The 21,795-nt window shown below is 40.3% G+C and overlaps 1 long non-coding RNA gene across 4 annotated transcripts in view; it reads right to left on the bottom strand.

Annotated features, from left to right (window-relative positions):
• The window catches only part of LOC110203055 (uncharacterized), a 213,270-nt gene that overhangs the window by 188,118 nt on the left and 3,357 nt on the right, over positions 1 to 21,795 (bottom strand). For 3 of the 4 annotated variants that reach the window (XR_002322855.2, XR_002322854.2, XR_002322853.2), the window contains 2 exons: positions 6,765 to 6,902; positions 2,087 to 2,658 (listed from right to left, as the gene is read on the bottom strand). The exons of the other annotated variant lie outside the window; for it this stretch is intronic. This is a non-coding gene — a long non-coding RNA (uncharacterized LOC110203055). Of the gene's footprint in view, positions 1 to 2,086; positions 2,659 to 6,764; positions 6,903 to 21,795 lie in introns of those variants that run through there. 4 annotated transcript variants of the gene reach the window in all.

Below are 21,795 nucleotides of genomic sequence, written 5' to 3'. Positions count from 1 at the left end.
ATTACAGGAAACATGAAGATGGTCATCTTTCTGTCAGTGCTGGCTCACACAGGATATATAAGTAGATGAGCTTTACAAGGATTTTGTCAAGATTGATATGATCCAGTTCCTCCAGTGATTTACCCAATTGCAGATCATTAGACAAGTATTTCTCATTTGAAATATCATTGGCCAAGCTAGTTTATTAATAGACTAAAAATGATATGACTTTGTACCTTTTGTCTCCTTTGCCATAATTCCACAACTCATTACAGAAGCAGAAGGGAGCCGCATAGAACTGAGGCCCAATCTGTGTTTCATGGATCGCCATGGCCCATGGATTCATCACTAGCCTTCCAGCCTACTGGTGATGAGTCTCTTTTAATTTAGCTTGTCTTGTCTTCATTACACAGGCTTAATTTGTTGCTAGGACCATACTCACAGCCTTTCCAACATGATCAAACTTGCCAGATCTTGTATCTGCTGTCATAGCTTTACAGAAACTGCTCACCTCCATGCCACAATGAGGCATCAGGGTAGAACTTGGTGAAAGGAAACAGAGGGGACATTATACATCACAGAATGTAGAACTTGATCAGTGATAAACTATGTATTAAACATATGCTCCCTCCCAGCTTACAGACCAGCTAGCCCAGTTCCCTCCTCTTATAAGTGGGAAAACTATAGCCTAGAGAGAAGGATTGTCTCTGTGGTCACAGTTTCAGATACTTATGTTGATTTATTTAACTTCAGTTTCCTCAGGTGATTTTTCCTGACCTTAGCTCCAAGTTAAAGAGCTCAAAGCCCTCCAGGCACTAATTTCACCATCTAGTCAGTCCTGGGGAAAGACAAAGTACCCTTTGGATCATAAACTTAATGCTAGAAGGAACCTTAGGGGTGATCCAGTCCATTTTACAGATGTGGAAACAGAATCCTGGAGACACTTCACCTCTGTTAAGTATCACCTAAGAGTATGTATGGTAGTAAGTAGAAGAGCCAGGAGCTGAACCCAGCACTTTGAATGTGAACATTCTTTCCACTGGCCTATGCTAAGTCTCTGAAGACAGAAGTAGAGCCCCAGAGAGAGAGGGGGAGGGTCACCCTGTAAGTGTTGGGCCCAGCAGTGCTTAAGCAGGGAAGAGAGGTAGAGAATGAATTAGAAAAAGGGATATGATTATTACACAACTGCAATATTTCTCAGATAAGATTTCTGGTCCTCACCAAACTGTAATTGAATTAAGTTAATTATATTCCAGAGTGAAGCTATTTTGAGGCAACACATATGTGCAGGCTGGAAGGAAGGGGCTTGTTTTCATTCTTACAGTTTTCAGGGGAAATGTCTATGCTTTAATTATCCAACTGTGAAGACGTTTTAGCTTAATAACATCCACTGTTGCAGGATCCTAGGAGACGTGGGTTCATTTATAGAGTCTTGAGTACTATTCTCCACGTTGTGTGTATGTTTGTGTGTGTGTGTGTGTGTGTGAGAGAGAGAGAGAGAGAGACAGAGAGAGACAGAGAGAGACAGAGAGAGACAGAGACAGAGAGAGAGAGAGAGAGAGAGAGAGACAGAGAGACAGAGAGACAGAGAGAGACAGAGACAGAGACAGAGACAGAGACAGAGACAGAGAGAGAGGTGAGGGAGAGAGAGAGGAGTGGGAGAGAGAGAGGAGAGGGAAAGAGAAAGGAGAGGGGGAGAGAGAGAGAGAGAAACATACAGAGAGAGACAGAGACAGACAGAGAGACAAAGAGACAGAAACAGAAATATAAGCATTTCCTGATCCCTCAGTTACCCAGCCCAAAACTACCATATATTTTCTTTGTATATATTTTGTCTATATGTATATACGTTCGTGCTATTTTCCCTAATGGAATATAAGCTACTCAAAGACAAGGACTGCTTTTTTTTTGTTTCTCCAGCAATTAGCATCATGCCTGACATGTAAATACTTAGTAAATGTAGATTAAGCAAAAGAGACAGAGATATTAAGAGAGGCAGAAACTGGGACAAGAAGATAAAGAGGGAAAGAGAAAGGACAGGGTAAAACAGAAAAGAAAGAAGGGAGGGGGAAGAAAAGATTTAACATCAAAATGTTTGATCATTTTTATATTTTAGAAATTTTTCATCAAGGAAACTAAAAGTTCCCACAAGCCAGGCACCATGTTGTATATGTTTTCTGAACTAAATACATGGTAGGTGCTCAGCAAATTCTTAGGAATTGACTAGGACATCCAAAAAGGCCTTCTTCTCTTCTCTTCTCTTCTCTTCTCTTCTCTTCTCTTCTCTTCTCTTCTCTTCTCTTCTCTTCTCTTCTCTTCTCTGTCTTTGTCTCTTTCTTTCTGTCTCTCTGTCTCTCTCTCTCTCTCTCTCTCTCTCTCACACACACACACACACACACACACACAACACACACACACACACATGCACACACACGCAAACACACACACATCCTACTGCACTCTCCCACTTTCAGAAAAAGAATCATATCAGGGAAGACATTCAGGAGAGACTGATAGACTAGGTCTTGAAGGCTGAGAGCAGAAGAAAACCAATAGGGGGTAGTAAAAAGAGCCTGCACTTAGAGTCTGAAAACATGTATTCAAATCCAGACTCCAGCATTTATTATCTATGCAAGCCTAGGGAAGTTACATCATCTTTCTGAGTCTCAGTTTCCTCACCTGTAAAATAGAGACAAGAATACTCATATTAGTTACCTCACAGGTTTAGGGTAACGAAAGCACTTTGTAAACTTCATAACCCTATAGAAATTAGAGATATTATTATCTTTGTTATGGGTGAGTCTTTTATACTCTGCTGTCTGTCTGGTAAAATCTAGCCTGTCCCATAGTCACTACATTGATACACTGAGTATTTACATGGGAGTTAAAGCTCTTTACTTTTTCTGTAGAGACCTAAACATGGATCAAATTTTGATTATACAGGAGAAACTCCAAGTTGGGAACATAAAAGCCTTTAAGCTCAAACCCAAAGCTTTGGTTGTGGGACATTCATTTCAACAACAAACACCCCACCCCATCATCTCTTCCTCAGTCTACCTTATTCCAAACACTCATATTTGTAAACCCATGCCTAATGTAAATGTGAGGGCCTTTGGTTATAAAAGCTTGAATTTATGAATGGAAGAGAGGGAGGGGAAGCTTCTGGACTTTTAAGGACATATTCTGAAAGTAAAAACTGATACAGTGGCAGGTAGGTGGCACAGTGGATAGAGCACCAGCCCTAGAGTGAGGAGGACTTGAGTTCAAATCTGGATTCAGGCACTTACTAGCTGTGTGACGCTGGGCAAGTCACTTAAGCTCGATTGCCTCAAAAAAAAACCTGCTTTAAAAAAAAAAACTAATGCAGAAGAAAATGTTTCCTCTTGAGGGAAAAAAGAGAGTGAAGATAGGAGGCATAATGGAAAAGACACCTAGGTTCGACTCCCAGCTCTGCTATCACTTTGTATCTGAGTTTCAGGAGGGGGTTTCTAAGGGCTCTTCCAATTAAAAAAAAATCTTATAATACTCTCAAATGTGTTCCCATTGTCTTCTCTTCTTTCATTATTATCAGAGAATCTATTCTCCCTCCCTCCTTCCCTCTCCCCCTCTGCAGCACACATCACCCCCCCCTCCTTCCTTAGGTCTTAAAGCACTGTGCAAATGTGGATTCTATTCTTCCTTCTCAGAAGGCTGCTCTAGTGGCTAGTCAGAAGATCTGGGTCCTAGCTCTGACACTAAAGAGTACAGATAAGATAAATTAATTTAAATTAAAAAAAAGACTACAGGTAAGTCACTGAAAACTTTCTAGAGCTGCTTCATCTGTAAAATGAGAGTAATATCTACCTTATCTATGATAAGGCTGTTGTGAGAAAAACACCTTCTTCATGAAAGCTATTCTTATCACCTCTTTGGTTCACCCCCTACCTTTCCACCTCTAGCCCCAGAACTTTCATTTGTGCCCAGCCATGTGGCCCCTAAATTCCTTCCTACTTGGGTCAAACATCAGCAGCTGGGAGTAGCCCAGGCAAAAGGGGTCCGCAGCTTGACAAAACTGAATGCCAGGCTTGGCAAGCTCTGGAGCCTGACTCCCCTGCAGCAATCACTCACTCTCCCAAGGAGTAAAATGATCATTTCCCGAGATAGGATCAGAGAAATTCATCAAACTGGCTTTTAAATCCACTGACTCCCCGCCTTTCCCCCTTTCCCCTCCTCTACCACCCAGCACTGCTGAGATTAAAATGCATTATCCTTTGATATGGGGGCTAATAAACTGAGCCATCCCTCAGCCTCAGGCCTCAGACTATAATTCACTCTCAAAAAATTGTAGATATCCACTCAGATACATTCTAAATATATCACAGAGAAGATAAATATGCATACTTAGGAGGCCCCATGGAGGGTACACATCTCTTGCTAAAACTGCCGTCCAAGTCTTCTTTAGATGCTCAGATAAAGCTAATCTTCAGAGACTTGGGGTCTAAAGAAGGAAGAAAGCTGGGAATTCTAAGAGCTAGAGAGTAGTTCCAAGGAAAGAGTTCTAGATTCACTTTCAAAAGATCAAGGTTCAAGTCCTGGTTCTGCTATTCATGAGATAAATGATCTTGAACAAGTCCCTTCTACACTGGGGGTAGGAGATGGGGCTGGGGGGTCTTTTTCATCATTATATGAAAAATGGGAGAATAGTGATAGGGGCGGGGCCCAAGCCAAGATCTTTGCCCTTTGCCCCAAAGGGAATCTGACTCACAGGCCCCAGACCCTCATCTCCCTTGAAAGCCCTAGCTTACCTTTAGATCTTATTCAGATGCACCTTCAACCCTTGCCCTGAATAGAATCTGGCTCCTGTTTGTCTACAGGACCCAGAAAAACCCTTAAACCTTCAAATTTCCTAATCGACTCCCCTCATCTCCCTTTGAAAGCCTTAGGCTCCCTCTTGTCTATAGGCCCCAGAAAGGCCTTCCTTTATCTCCTTTTGAAAGTCCTAGCCCCACCTTGATTTTGTGCAGATGCCTTTCAAATTTCTGCCTTCCTGTTCCCTCCATTATCTATTCCCATTGTCTATTCAATCTCTCTGACCTCCCCAATTAGAATTCTTACCTAGACCCTTTTCCCAACCCCCTTCTCTGGCCACACAAAGTTACTTTAGTATTTAAGATCCACCTGGGCCCTCATTCAGATGCTGAGAATCTCACGCTCAAAAGGCTGAGAACCTCTCAACCTCTCATCCCCGCTTGTCTTTACAGGCGTCACCTGGTCAATGTGATTTATCACTAAAAAACTTTTCCTCTGGCTGAAGAAGATTTGAGTTGAATTCAGCAGGGCCCAGTACCACGATCTTGGGGTCCCAGCACCCCAAAACCCTAGACCTCTTCAATAGGACTAGATGGTCGCTAGGAGCATTTCTTGTGGTCGAACTGTGCCACCTTGAGGAAGTCCCTTCTCTCTGAGCTGTTAAAATGAGGGGGTTGACCTAGATGGTCCCCTAGGTCATTTCCTTCCCTGTGATTATTGGATGATGAGATTCAGTCATTCCTGCTCTGCTACACTGAGGGTTCTTCACCTGGGGTCCATAATTTGTGGATGAATTTCAGGGGGACCTACAGGGGAAAAAACTTATATGTGAAAAAAATAACGTCTTTATTTTCACTAATTTCAACTAAAATTTAAATTTCCTTCAATTTTATTTTAAAACATTGTTCTAAGAAGTGGTCTAGTAAGTGACCATCATCAGACTTCTAGATAAATCATAACATAATAAAGGTTAAGAACTCTTAACCCTCAACCCCTGCTCAGGACTGGAAAATCACTTCTTGTGGATGTAGAAAATTAGGTTCAGGACTCTGATTTTGTATACCTGGTTACTGGCTGCCCCTTAACAGTGAGCATAGATAATAGAACTTGGTGTGAGTCAAATCTATGTAGTCCCTGAGTGGTCCCCAAGCAGGGGAAATAAACTATTAGTCCCCTAACCTTTCATCTTCCCCCACCTCTCCCCTTCCCACCTCCCAATCAAATGATTGATCAACAAACATTTGAAGGTGAAAAGAGCCCTGCCCTCGGGGAGCTTATGTTCTAATCTGGAAAGACAACATGTATGCTTATAGTTATATGCAAAATGCCTATGAGGGAAAACACCAGCAACTGGGAGGGTGGAAAAAGAAACAGAGATAGACAGGCAGACACAGACAGATAGAGACACAGAGAAAGTGAAAGACAGAGATAGAGAAACAAAGATAGAGACAGTGTGGGAAGGAAAGGAGGAAGAAAGGAAGGAAGGAAGGAAGGAAGGAAGGAAGGAAGGAAGGAAGGAAGGAAGGAAGGAAGGAAGGAAGGAAGGAAGGAAGGAAGGAAGGAAGGAAGGAAGGAAGGAAGGAAGGAGGGAAGGGAGGGAGGAGGGAAGGGAGGGAGAGAGGAAAGAAAGTGAAAGAAAGAAAGAAAGAAAGAAAGAAAGAAAGAAAGAAAGAAAGAAAGAAAGAAAGAAAGAAAGAAAGAAAGAAAGAAAGAAAGAAGAGAGAAAAAAGGAAGGAAGGAGGGATGGAAGAAAAGAAGGAAAGGAGGAAGAGGAAGGGAGAGAGAAAAGACAGTGAAAGAAAAATAAAGAAAGGGAAGGAAGGAAGAAAGGCAGAAAAAGTCCTCATGTAGAAGGTGGCTCTTGAGTTTAGTAAAAGGACGCCAGGCTTCTTTAGTTGGGGAGTCAGCATGGTGCAGATCATAAGACCTGAGTCTAAAGATCACTAGCTCTAGAGTCAGAGTATGTGAGTTCAAATCCCACCTCTGATGCTTATTACCAGTGTGATCTTATTTATCCTCCCCGGACCTCGGTTTCCTCACATGTAAAATGAAGGGGCTGCCCTCGATGACCTCTGAGTTTCCTTCTAGCTCTGGATCCGTGATCTCCTGACTTGTCTGGGTTTCAGCTTCCTCACCTGTAAAATGGCAGAGTAAACTCCAACTCCTAGGACCTTCCAAAAGTTCTCAGTGCTTGTCTGGAGAGCATCACACACTACCTGGTAGGAAAGCAGCATCAGCCACCCCTCACTCATTACAGCACAGGAGCTATTAAATGTGAAGTAATGATAATTGTCCCAAAAAGAGATGATAGTCTTATAGAATCTCTATCATTATCAAAGCAGTATTACAACAGCAATAGCTTAATAAAAGCACTAAATAAACTCCCCAAAAGGAAAATAGGAAAATTTCACCACAAAATCAATTCAGCTTTAATTCAAATGTGCTGAAAAGGTATTTCATCTTAATGACTCAATTATTGCATTATAAGGTGAGTAATAAAGTTTCCTATCCACTCCTTGCTTGACTATTTAATCCTCTTTTTCCAACCTCTTCTGGGGAAGATACTTTTATAGATTCACACTTTGTAAATTGGGCACTTTGCTTCCATTTTATTAGCGATTTTATAGAATATTCAGCCATTTGCCTTAATGTAAAGTCTATCACTTAATTAGTCATCAGTAGGATTCTTGGAATGCTAATCTATGTGTTTGTTTTCATGCACACTCACAATGCCCTATCCTGAGTTCCCATCACAGTACTGGGACATGGGGGTGATATTACATATTCTCAAATTCATCACAGCCAAGGAAGGCAAGCTAATAATTGTGCTTCAGTTTCTGACTCATACTGCTGTCTCTGCTTTCTGCTGCAGCATGAGAAGGCCATGCATTATAAATATGCCCTCATCTTCCCAAAGCAGGACAAAGGAAAGATTAAGCCCACCCCCCCATCACTAACCATTACACACACACACACACACACACACACACACCCCTAACTAAGTCAATTCTTGCTAACCCACAACTGGTGCTACTGACCTGGAAACCTTTGTTATAGAGAAAGGCAAGCTCTGGGAGTGACCTCGAGCGTGTGTGTGTGGTGTGTGTGTGTGTGTGTGTGTGTGTGTGTGTGTGTGTGTGCACTTGTACACACTCAAATACAAGTGCTCAATTTGTGGCTGTCAGGTCCAAACTCTAGCTAACACTAACATTAGCCACAACTCACATTTACATGGTCCTTGAAGGTTTGCAAAGCACTTAACATACATTATAGGAAAATGTTATTATTATCCTTGTTTAGCAAGTGAGGAAACTGAAAAGTGAAGTGGCTTTTCCAGGCTCATATAATTAGTGAATATTTGAGGGTGGACCTGAACACCAGTCTTCTTGAAATGTGGAACAATTCTTTACCCAATACACCACACCCCTCGGACACTCCCTAGAGAAACTCTGTTGGATAATATTTAAAGAGACAACATGTCAGACTTTCAGGTCATGTGAGCAACAAGATGGCAGACTAGACATTTTCTCAGATCACCATGACCTCTAACCTCTCCAAAACAGAAATTTATGCACCAAAGATAAAGCACCTTCAGCTGTTTCCATGGTCTAAGACACCCTGAATCCAAATGAAAGTTTAAAAAAGAAAAACAGAACTGACTGTCCCTGATCCTAAGTTCACTCAGCATCCCACCCCAATCTCCCAGCTTGCCAGCGGCAAGGCCACACTCACAGACCCAAGGACACAATACATCAAATCCATCCCTGTAACTCGTTACCCCCTCCATCTTTCTAGAGCCATAGAGACCCTGGCTCAAGGTTGCAGAAGTTTGCTTGTGCCTCAACAGCCCTTTAGGATCAAAAGCCTGCTGAGAACTGCAACCCACCACAGTGCTGTACAGTTCTGAACAGGGAAATCGGGTTCAGAACCACCAGTGCTAGGCCAAAGAACTAAGGAACAGGTAGAGTGAAACAGTCATCAGGACAGGACACTGTCCATGTGTGGAGCTGTGCAATATTCCACCAAGTCCAGAGGAAAGAGCACAGCATCCACTTGAGGCATTTCCATACAATAATAACAAAACACAAGAAGCAACAATGGAAAGGGAAATCCCATTATATAACTGTAATGATATAACTATAAATAATAAACTATAACTATAATTATAAATAACTAGAAATGTATAAAACTCTATACTTACTATATATAACTATAGTTATGGTTATACAACTATAAAATGTATAAATTATCTAGGGATCAACCTCCCAAAGTACACAAAAGACTTACATAGATTCAATTACAAAGCATTCCTTAAAAAAATGAAGAAAATCTAAATAGCTAAAGGAATATTTGGTGCTCATGTCTAGGCCATGCCAATATAACAAAAATAATAATATCAACAAAATTAATTTATCCTTTTAAAGCTATACCAATCAAATTACCAAGGGCATACTTTACAGAGCTTGATGAAATAATAACAAAACTGATTTGGAAAAACAAAAGATTTAGAATATCAAGGGAAATGATGAAACTAAGTAAGGACAAAGGGAAAATAGCACTTCCTGCCTCAAGCTATATTATAAACCATCAGTCGTCAAAGCCATCTAACATTAGTTAAAGTATAGAGAGATAGATCAATGGAACACACCTAGAAAAAATAGAACTCAGTAATTCAATGTTTGATAAAATGGACGACAGGTTACCTAAGGGAAAATTCCCTATTTGATTAAAAAGAACTATTAAGAAAACTGGAAAGCAGTCTGGAAAAAATTAGACTTAGACCCACATCTTATACCACCCGATACAATACATTCTAAATGGATATATGACCTTAATATTAAAGATAAACTGTTAAAAAATAAGAAGAGAAACAGATAATATACCTCTCGCATGGCTATAGGTAAGAAATGTACTTTTTTTTTTGAGAATGAACAATTTCTTTGATCCGTGGTTACAATGCTACTAAGTGTTTAAGGCAGGAATTCAGCTAAGATCTTCCTGACACTTAATTGAGAGCTCTTATCCAATGTACCACCTAGCTGTCACTCTTTCCAATATCACCTCTTTGGTGATTCTTTTCACTCTGCATTATCTTCTACTCTCAAATCCCTTGTTCCCTGGTCTTCTCCAAACCTCTCCAGCACCCAACCCTGGATTACTCCTCTGCCGTGTAAATCCTTTGTGCTCAGTGTCATGCTGCTAAATAGAACTGGTAGAAGTCTCCAAAATGTTTTGCCAGGTAGAGTCCAATACATATGTATGTTATCTAATCTCAGCTGGGTTTCACAACTGCAAGACAATTTTTCTCAATTGATTCTCTAGCCCATGCTCCACCCTAGTTGATCCAAATCTCTTCTCTCTCTTAAAGCCTTCTTCACTGGATCCTCTTCCTCAACTTTCTCATCTGAGGATCTGGCCTTCCACGGAAACCTTGAGGCCCTTTTATTTTTTTTAATTTTTTTTTAATTCATTCATTTATTTTTAGTTTTCAACATTCGTTTCCACAAGATTTCGAGCTCCAAATTTTCTCCCTATCTCATCCCTCCCCCCACCCCAAGATAACATGCATTCTGAATACCCCTTCCCCTAATCTGCCCTCCCTTCTATCTCTCCCCTCCTTCTTTTATCCCCTTCAGCTTCAATTTTCCTGTAGGGCAGAATAGATTTCTATACCCCATTTCCTGTATATCTTATTTCCCAGTTGCATATGAAAACTTTTTTTAACATTTGTTTTTAAAACTTTGGGTTCCAAATTTTCTCCATTCCTCCCTCCCCACCCACCCTCATTGAGAAAGCAAGCAGCTCAATACAGGTTATACATATGTAGTCATGTAAAACACTTCCATAGTAATCATGTTGTGAAAAACTAAGTATATTTCCCTTAATCCTATCATGCCCTCCATTTATTCCATTCTCTCTTTTGACCCTGTCCCTCTTTAGAAGTGTTTGCTTCTGATTACCACCTCCTCCAACCTGCCCTCCCCTCTATCATCTCCCTGCTCTCTTGTCCCCTTCCCCCCCTATTTTCCTGAAGGGTAAGATAGATTTCTATACCCAATTGAGTGTGTATGTTATTCCCTTCTTAAGCCAAATATGATGAGAATAAGATTCACTCATTCCCTCTCACCTTCCCCCATTTCCCCTCCACTGTAAAAGCCTTTTCTTGTCTGTTTTTTGTGAGATAATTTACTCCATTCTACTTCATTTTTTCTCCTTCTCCCAGTATAATCCTCTCTCACTCCTTAATTATATTCTCCCAGATATCACCCCTTCATCTTCAACTCACCCTGTGCCTTCTATTGATCTATTTATCTATATATACATACATATAATTTTTTCCATCCAACTACCCTAATACTGACAAAGGTCTCATGAGTTACAAATATCATCTTTCCATGCAGGAATATAAACAGTTCAATATTAATAAGCCCCTTATGATTTCTCTTTCCTGTTTACCTCTTCATGTTTCTCTTGAGTCATATATTTGAAAGTCAAATTTTCTGTTCAGCTCTGGTCTTTTCATCAAGAATACTTGAAAGTCCTCTATTTCACTGAATTTCCATTTTTTCCCCGAATGATTATACTCAGTTTTGCTGGGTAGGTGATTCTTGGTTGTAATCCTATCTCCTTTGCCCTCCAGAATATCATATTCCAAGCCCTCTGGTCCCTTAATGTAGAAGCTGCTAAATCTTGTGTTATCCTAATTGTGTTTCCACTATACTTGAATTGTTTCTTTCTGGCTACTTGCAATATTTTCTCCTTGACCTGGGAACTCTGGAATTTGGCTACAATATTCCTAGCGGTTTTCCTTTGGGGATCTCTTTCAGGAGGAGATAGGTGGATTCTTTCCATTTCTATTTTGCCCTCTGGTTCTAAAATATCAGGGCAGCTTTCCTTGATAATTTCTTGGAAGATGATGTCTAGGCTCTTTTTTTGATCATGGCTTTCAGATAGTCCAATAATTCTTAAATTATCTCTCCTGGATCTATTTTCCAGGTCAGTTGTTTTTCCAATAAGATATTTAACGTTGTTTTCAATTTTTTCATTATTTTGGATTTGTTTTACAGTGTCTTGATTTCCCATAAATTCACTAGCTTCCAATTGCTCCATTCTCATTTTTAAGGAAGTATTTTCTTCAGTAGGCTTTTGGACCTCCTTTTCCATTTGGCAAATTTTGCTTTTTAAGGCATTCTTCTCCTCATTGGATTTTTGGATCTCTTTTGCCATTTGGGTTATGCTATTTTTTAAGGTATTATTTTCTTCAGTATTTTTTTGGGTCTCCTTTAGCAAGCTGTGGCTTTTTTTCATAATTTTCTTGCATCACTCTCATTTCTCTTCCCAGTTTTTCCTCTACTTCTCTTACTTGCTTCTCAAAATCCTTTTTCAGCTTTTCCATGGCCTGGGACCAATTCATATTTTTCTTGGAGGCTTTGGATGTAGGAGCTTTGACTTGTTGTCTTCTTCTTCTGGTTGTATGCTTTGATCTTCTTTGTCACCAAAGAAAGATTCTATGATCTGACTTTTTTGTGAGGTTTGCTCATGATCCCAGCCAATTACTTGAGTTATAAACTCTTTGTTAAGGTAGGGGTCTATTTCCAGTGTGGAGAATATACTATCCCAAGCTTCAGGGGTTTTGTGCAGCTGTTTTCAGAGATACTTCTAGGGACCTGTAAATTTTCAGTTCTTCCAAGATGGTGTGATAAGGAGCGAGGTGTTTGCTCCTTTCTTGGCCTGTACTCTGGTCTATGACTGATCACAGGCACTCCTTTCTGCCTTAGAACTGTCAGGAGGATTCTCTCTACACTGTTGCTACAAGCTCTACCACACCAGCACTCCTCCTCACCCCAGGACCACCATCCAGAACTGTGACCCAGATCCAAGCACAGCCAAAACAAGAGAATCCTGCACCAGCAAATAGATCCCTGCAATCCCCCTCTGATCAGCCACCAGATTCCCCTCGGTCTGTGGGCCAGAAGCTTCAGAAGCAGTCACTGCCCTGGGGCCGTAGAGACTGGGGCTGGGACCAAGCTTCTCTCTCACCGCAGTCACAGACTTTTCCTACTGACCTTCTAAGTTATCTTTGGCATTTGTGGGTTGAGAAGTCTGTTATCCTCCACAGCTGCCTGTGATTCAGTCTCCTGAGGCCTGCTCCAGGTTAGCTGTGGCCTGAGTGCCCACACTGAACTGTGCTCCTCTTCCCACCCAGTGTAATATATCTTTCCAATCAGACATCCAGGTTGTCTTGGGCTGGAAATTTGTTTCGTTACATCTTTTTGTGGATTCTGCTGCTTTAGAATTTGTTTAGAACCATTTTTTACAGATATTTGAAGAGGTTTGGGGAAGAACTCAAGCAAGTCACTGCTTTTATTCCACCATCTTGGCTCTACGCCCAAGGCCCTTTTAGAAAAGCTCTCTCAAGAAATGTACTCTTAATCAAACAAGTAATCGAAGCAATTATGAAAATTATAGATAACTTTGATTAATTGAAACTGAAAAGTTTCTGCATCAGCAATATTAATGCTGCTAGGATAAGAAAGGAAGAGGTCAAATGGGGGAAAATCTGTATAAATTTTTCTAATGAGGTTTTGGTATCCAATATACATAAATAATTAATAAATACATATTGCATATGTGTATATAAATATATATGGATATATACATGATTAATAGCCATTCCCCAATAAATGGTCAAAATGTATGAACAAAGAGGTCACAAATGAACTGCAAAGTATTCACAACCACAGCAAAAAATACTCCAAATCACTAATAATGACAGAAATGTGGATCAAAACAACTCTAAGGTTTTACCTCACCTCCTGCAAATTGTCAAAAATGACAAAAAATGGCCACAGTCAGTGTTGGAGGAGTCGTGGAAAGATGGGCACACTAATACATTGTCAGTAGATCTGAGAAGTAGTACAACCATTTGGCAAAACAATTTGGACTTATGGAAATAAGTAACTAAACCATTCATTTCGAACAAGAGACTCTATTATTGGGTTAATACCCCAAGGAATTCATGGATAAGAAAAAAGTCCCCATACACTACAAAATATTTATAGCAGCGCTTTTTTTTTATAGCTGAGAATTGGAAACAAAGTAGATACACATCAGTTGGTGAATGGCTAAACAAACTGTGATACATGAATGTACTGGACTAGTACTACTCTGTAAGAAATGAAAAGTACAGGGAAGCATGGAAAGATCTGCATGAACTGCTGGAGAGTGAAGTAGCAGAACCAAGAAAACAATATACACAGTAACTACAACAATATGGAAATGGAAATAACAGTGATGCATCAGAACATCAAAAGTAAATGTAACAAAATTATAAAAATAAAGTGGGATTTGAATGAAGAGATAGGAGAAGACAGTCCCAATCCACCCCTTTGTGGAGGTGGGAGGACCACACATGTTACACATTACACATGGTTTCTGATTTTTTCAAATGTATCAGTTTGCTGATTTTTTTTTCCTCTCTAAAAAAATGCTATTTGTCATATGGGATGTCTCTCAAGGAGAGGGAAGTTAAGGGATACATGGGATATTATGGTCATGTAAGAGACAGAAAATATCAATAAAAACTTTTTTTAAAAAAGAGACAACACACCATAGTGGTAGAGTGATAGACTTGAACTCAGTCAGCATAAGGTTCAAATCCTGTTGGTAATACCAACCTTGCATGGTGAGAGAAATGATTACCTCTGTCATATTAATAACCAATTATTGAATTAGCACCAAGGATTTTCCCCTTGTCTACTTCCTCATCCTAAAATCAGCTGCTGTAGGTTATTCAAGCAAGCCTTTGAAGTGCAGAGGTGATAATGAGAGGGAAAACTCAGATCTGTCCACAAGGTAAAGAAATTTTAATTTAGGTGAACTGATGGATTCCAGCCCATTGTGTTTTACTCAGGTCTGGATAAAAATGTATTCCCCCTTTTGTCTAGACCGGGTGATATGGGTACAGATAAGTCTCTTTGACCAAGACTGAATGATTAGAGTCAAGTGCCCCAGCCCCTCATTAGAATAAGCCCGCCTCTCATTATAATGTTCATTCTCTCATTACTTGTTAACCACTCAGAATTGATTTCCACCCTCAAGTGCACCCCCTTTTCTAGAGCCTTTATAAGTATTGAAGGTTCCACAGGTTAGGCCTTTTTGATCATCAAGAGGACAAATGAGCCCTTTTGTTGACTACTTGCTAGCTGTAGTTGATGAAATTGATTATAATTTACCCAGAAACTGTCTGAGAAATTTTTACTCACCATGATGGTTATGTGACTCAAATGAGATATTGTATATGAAGTGCTTCATAGTCTATATCAATTTCAGTTGTTATTACTTAAAAAAACTGACAACTATGACAACAATCTCTACAGTGGACTGCATGTAAGGCCGGTGGCCACACTCTATATCTAGTTAACAAGCAAAGCCTATGTTCTTCACACCAGTTGTTAAGTCCGAATTTTCTGGTTGATGTCAAGATTCAGTAGAAGACATGTGCACTAGGGGGAGGCAATCGCAAAGGAGAATTCTCCTTTTTCATAGATGCTACTCAGGCACTTTCTCTGATGACCTACCCTTGCTTGAGCATCCTGAGTCCCCTCTCTCAATTTCCAGACACACAAAGCTAGCTGCCTGGTGTTCTGGGTGGATATTGTCCACCCCTGTGGTCAGTGATAACCTACCTGAACTCACTCCTCAATGATGAACATACTTCTACCTCATTATATTCACCTCACCCCAGTAATTCTGAACCCCAAGTTGCCACTATTCAAGCCCCATATTCTATCCACCACTGACCACCCCTTTATTCTTATTCCTCTTAACACACACACACACACACACACACACACACACACACACACATATATACACACACCTGACTTCCTACTCCAAAGCTGATGAATTTTTCTACTGTGCTCTCTGGAATGCCTGCTCCGCAGGTTATGAACTAGCTTTCATCTTAAATCTTTTTTCTTTCTTTCTCCCTCCATCTTCTTGCACTCACTGATACAGGGAGCTGCTTCCTGGTAACACAGCTTCCCTAGTTCTACCTTTTCAGCACTGGTTGCACTTTCAGTCACACCCCTGATTCAACATGGTCAACATGGCAGAGCTGAAAACTGCTCACTCATTATCATCTCAAAGCTGATTCTCAAATCTACTTATCCAGCCCTACCCTCTCTCCTGACCTCCAGTCTCACACTTCCTACTGCCTATTAGACATCAAACTGAACATTCTATAGAAATCTTAAGCTCAACATGTCTTAAATTGAACTCACCATCCTTTCCCCAGAACCCTCCCCTCTTCCTTAAGTTCTCTATAACTGCTGAGGGCCCCACCATCTTCCCAGTCACTCAGGCTCACGACCTGGTTATCATCCTCAACCCTTCACTCTCTCTGTCATTTCCCCATCATTTGCCAAGTCCTGTCATTCAAACCTTCATCATATCTCTTCTAACACCTTCTCTCCTCTGACCCTGCCACCACCCTGCCTGGTGCAGGCCCTCATCACCTGACTCCTGGACTATGCACTAGCCTACTTGTTTGATACTCTGCCTCAAGACTTTCCTCTCTCCAATCTGTCCTCCATTTGGCTGTCAAATTGATGAAGATCTGACCATATTGCCTCCATTTCAATGAACTCCAGTGGGTCCCTCTTACCTCTGGGATCAAATATAAAATTCTACTTTTGTTCTTTAAAGTCCTTCATAACCAGGTCCCTTCCTATCTTTCCAGTTTTCTTGCATTTTTGCTGGCTATCCCCCCATACCTAGAGTGTATATATGTGCACATGTGCCTATTCACCTTTATTCCACAGTCTTAACTTTCTTTGCATTTCCTCAAGAAGTCAATGCTATCATTTCTCATGCTCTGGAAGACTCCTGTCATCCTTGTAAGATTCTCTTGAAATTGCTATCCCCTTCAAGGCCCAGATCAAATGCCACCTTCTCCATGAAAACTTCCCTGATTCTCTTGTCCCTTTCCTTGCCACACCCCAGCCAGAAAGTAATCTTCCCATCCTCCCATGTTCTGATAGCTCTTCTCTTGGCTCTCCTTTGTCCTATAATACTTTCCCTTGTCTACATCTTATTCTCTGTAATGGAAGCTACTTGATGCTAAATGAAATTTTGTTGAATTGAATTGAATTGACAAGTATGGCGGGGTTTTTTGTGGGAAACTTTTTAAATGACTCTTTTTCTGACACTCAGTCACTTAAAAAGCAGTAAAGCCAGAGATGTCCTAGAAATGTGTAATTGAAATGCAAATACGAGGCCCCTGGCTCATCACATCCAGACAGTGGTTAATCAGAAATAGAAATGAACCATAAAAGGAAGTCCTGCTTCCAGCCAAAGAGTGTCTACCAATGCAAATTTTGAGCATACAAAATAACCCACCTGCTAATAGCCCCTATAACCAAATAGACCCCACTCTAGAAAGAAATACCTGTGCCTGAGCCAGAACAAGCTAGAATTGGACTTAGGGCAGATTTATTTAGGGTAAGCACACAGATGTACAGAAGAGAAGTAGGCAGTGAGGGACAATGGAGATGATGTGTTATGGTGATAAGCCAGCTGCATTTGGAATCATAAGACTTAGATTTGAATCTCAGATCTGCCACTTATCACCTTTATGGCCTCTTTGAGCAAGTCATCTCTTTGGAATTTAATTTCCTCATTTGTAAAACGAGGAGATTAGGTTAAGTAATCTCTCAATTCCCTCTGAACTCTTAATCTACAAGCCTAGGGAGGGGCAAGAGGAAATAGCTCAGGTGGACAAGATAAAAAGGGGCCCATGGATGGTGGCAATGATGAGGAAGAAATTATTGCACACCTGTCCTATGTTGGCACCTGGGAACAAAGTCCTGTTTGCCCTATGCTAGACACATCTCTACTATGTCCTCCTTTCCAGGAACAAGAATGACGAATTCCATCCCCACTTGCTTCCTATGGACTGATTTCTTTGAATTACTCTCTGAATCCTGAATGTATTCTGTACTCCAAGAATTTTTCAAGCCATTCTGTCTGCCTGAGATGTCTTCTCTCTCCCCTTTCACCTGTTGAATTCCTGCCCATCCTTTTAAATTTAATTCAAATGCCACCTTCTCCACATAGTTCTCCTTGATTTTCCCAATCCCACCCCACCACCATAAGCTGTCTTACATAGTACATCAATTACACCTCTCTGATACATCTAACATGTATTATAATGACCTGGATGGAGTAAGTAACCTGATAAAAACAAAGGTTCTTGAAGCACTGAAGCATAGCTACCTATTTCTGTGTCTTTCCCTCCTATAAAACTGAAAACTCTTTGAGGACAGGGACATTACGATGTAGTGAAGGGAGAAGATGAGGTAACAGGGGTAGGATAAAAAGAGACACTTAGAATATAGCGAGTAAAAATACAATGGAGGGAAATTCATGAACAGTAATTATAACTTTGAATATGAAAGGTATATTTATAGCAGCTCTCTTTGTAGTGGCAGAGAACTGGAAATTGCAAGGAGCCCCATCACTTGGGGGGGCATGGAAAGACTTGCACAAAATGATGAATACACTATCTGCAACCCAGATAAAGAACTAATAAACAGAAATATGTATAGAATAATTTTACATATATCTGTATGCGTGTATAGATATAGATATAGATGATATAGATATAGACTTATTTGTATCTAATGGTATTCATCTTGGGGGGGAGGGAAGAAATAAAGAAAGAAATTTACATGATAACTTTGTTGTATGTTTGGAGGGAATAGCAAGTCATACATGGTAGATTTGCAGTTTTGTGTGCAATCATCTTTTTATTATACTGTTATGGAAATGCTTGTTTTGTTCGGTGAATTGAAAATAAAATAAATTTTAAAATTTTCTGTAAATGATGTAGTGGAAAGAGTGTCGGCCATGGAATTAGGAGAGACCTCAGTCTGATTGTTGTCTCCGACACTTACTAGCCTTATGACCACGGGAAAGTTCTCTTAATCTCTCTCAGATTGAATTTTCTCAGCTATAAAATGGGGATAATAATGTCTGTAGTCCTTAACTTAAAGGGTTGTTTTGCATCTTAAAGAATCCACTGAGAAATGTATGTAAATTGCTTTGTGAGCCCTAAAGCTTCTGTAAATGTCAATTACTATTACCTAACTGTACCTTCTCCAGGCATCTCTGTAGCTGCTTGTTGTATTGGCTGAGTTAAATTGAATTTCCCAGAAAGCACTCTGCCCAGAGAGCTCCGAATGATTCCCTCCTACCCTCCCAAACATTCTGAAAGCACCTGCCAGTGTCATCTGGCAGAAAGCCTCCTTAGAATTCTCCCTCATCAGTATGGTGTCAAGCCACCAAATTCTCCTCATCTGCTCTCTATACTGCGAGGTATCCACAGCAATAGAAAGGGGAATCAGGACTGGGGCATTCAGAATCAAGCATTGGTCTAATGGGAAAAGCATTGCATCTGGCTCCTGGATTGTCACCCTGGCTCTGTTACCAAATCACTGACCCTCTCTGTGCCTCAGTTTCCTGACTCACAAAATGAAAGGGTTGCAGTTGATTGCTTCTCAGGTCATCTAAAAAATAAACATATAATCATATGTGCTGTATCTTGGAGACAGCCTGTCCTGATATCCCTAAGAGAGCTACAACCCTCCTCCCCACATATTGCCTTTTATTTTGTGTGTATCCATATACCTAACATTTTAAAGTTCTTGAGGGTACATATTGTCTCTCCCAATTCAATATAAGCTTCCTTGAGGGCAGACATTGTTTTATTTTTGCCCTATATTTCAGATATTCAGCCCAGTGCCTGGCACAAGGTAAGTACTGACTAATACTTGTCAATTGATAGATGTGGTTCAGAATTCTAAGAACAGTAATCATGGTAAGTGACATTTTTTGTTACAAAAGACTTCCTATACTCTTTTGTTGTTACTGTTGTTTTTTTCATATACTTTCAAATTTTATATACCCCTATGAGGATGAGAGGCATGAACTGACTTGCCCAATGTCACATACCTGGTAATAATCCTAGCCTAGACAGGAATCTTTCTATGGCAACAGACACACATAAATAGAATAATGAGGAAGAGGAAGAAAAGGGTGGCTATCAGTAAATTGTATGCTCAAGCCAGCTCAAATCAGCTCGATCAGAGAGCCTAAATTTTCAATGTGAGCATTTACACCTCAGATACCAGCAAATACTATAAATTAAGGCTTAATTTATTGTTTTATTGATTGTCTATACTTAAGAAAATAACAGAGGAAAGGTTAAATTTAAGTGTGTCATGCATACTTGGCGGCCAGTGGTTAAACATTGATCAACACACCCCTGTAGGGAAGTGGCTTAAGATAAACTTTCATCTCACCAGTTCCTGCTTCTTTTTTCTTTTTTTATTAGTTTATTTTGATTTATCAACAATCACTTCCATGAGCTTTTGAGTTTTAAATTTTTCTCCCTCTCCCTCCCCAAGCCAGCGCTCAATCTGATATAGGCTCTACATATACATTCCTATTAAACATATTTTCACATTAGTGATGTTGTAAGGAAGAATTAGAACCAATTGGAACCACCAAAAAGAGGAAACAAAACAAAAGAGAAGAAAAAATAGCAAACAGTATGATGCTTCGATCTGCATTCAAACTCCATAGTTTCTTCTTCTTTGTGGACAGCATTTTCCATCATGGGACCTTTGGAGATGTCTTAGATCCTTGTGTTGCTGCCTGCCGCTCCTTTCTTAATAGGCTTTCCCCCGCCTCTTCTGGTCTGGGGTCCCTGACTTTGGACTGTTACACTAATTCCTTCATGAATCCTACTGAGGCTTCATTAACTCTGGTTTGTTTTGTTTTTAGAAAATTATTTTTCACAGGAGCCTAGGATTTAGAAACAGAACAGATCATGGAGCTCATTTTGCCCTATACCCTCAATTTGTGAAGACAGAACAAAATTCCCAGAGAAGGTGCCCAGAGTCACACAATGAATACTCTACTCAGATTTAAGAAGGATAAGGTCATTGTCTTCAAGTGACTGAAGGATTGTCACGTAGGAGGGGGATTAACTCCTAAGAGCAGTAAGGGGAAATAGCAGAAAAGGAAATTTCACAACTTGATGTAACGAAAAACTTCTTAACAATTAGAACTGTCCAGAAGTGGAGTCGGTTGGCTCAGGACACTGAGAATTACTCATCACTGGAGATTCCCTATGGAGACTGATCAACTTATCAGGCTTATGGAGAAGGAATTCTGCTTAACAATAGGCTAGACTAGATGCCCTTGGAAACACTTGCAGTTCTGAGAATCTGGAAATCTTTGAAAACAAGTCCAGTACGCTAGGATCATGTTCCCTTTGTCTACACCTGTGATTTTAAAACTATAGGCAGGGCAGCTAGGTGGTGCAGCGGATAAAGAGCCAGCCCTGGAGTCAGAAGGACTGGAGTTTAACCCAATTGCCTCCAAGAATAAATAAACAAAAGTGTAAGAAATTCTTTGTATGGAAACTCCCTTCTCAGCTGCAGATTGGCAAGTCCTGGGGTTGCCAGGGAGCACTGAGAAGTGGCTTTCCCCTGGTTGTATGTGTCTGTTCTTACCCAGGGTCACACAGCTTGCTGTGCCAGGAAGTGTCCGAGGTCAGATTTGAACTCAGGAAGATGAGTCTTCCTGACTCCAGGACCAGCACTTTATCTACTATACCACCTAGCCGCCCTAAAAAAAAATGTATGTGTGTGTGTGTGTGTGTGTGTGTGTGTATACACACATATGTCTGTGTTGTATATATGTACATATGTATATGTGTGTGTACATATATTATATACATACATAAAAAAGCAGGATTTTCAAAAGGGAGAACAGACACACAGGGATGTATAGATAGGAACTACTGAGTTATTTTTATAAGCAAGCTGTATGTAGTAGAGATTCACAGGACAATCCCATTTTTATACAGATTTAAGATTTACAAAAAGTTTTCCCCTCAAGAATCCTTTGCAGCAGGTAGTGCAAGTATTAACTCTCTTTTGCAGAGGCAGAAAATGA

The sequence above is a fragment of the Phascolarctos cinereus genome, unplaced genomic scaffold (assembly GCF_003287225.1).
Source record: "Phascolarctos cinereus isolate Bilbo 61053 unplaced genomic scaffold, phaCin_HiC Scaffold_2;HRSCAF=192, whole genome shotgun sequence".
Classification (NCBI taxonomy): domain Eukaryota; kingdom Metazoa; phylum Chordata; class Mammalia; order Diprotodontia; family Phascolarctidae; genus Phascolarctos; species Phascolarctos cinereus.
The sequence above is the reverse complement of the archived record's forward strand: the minus strand, read 5'-3'. Positions and strand labels throughout refer to the sequence as shown.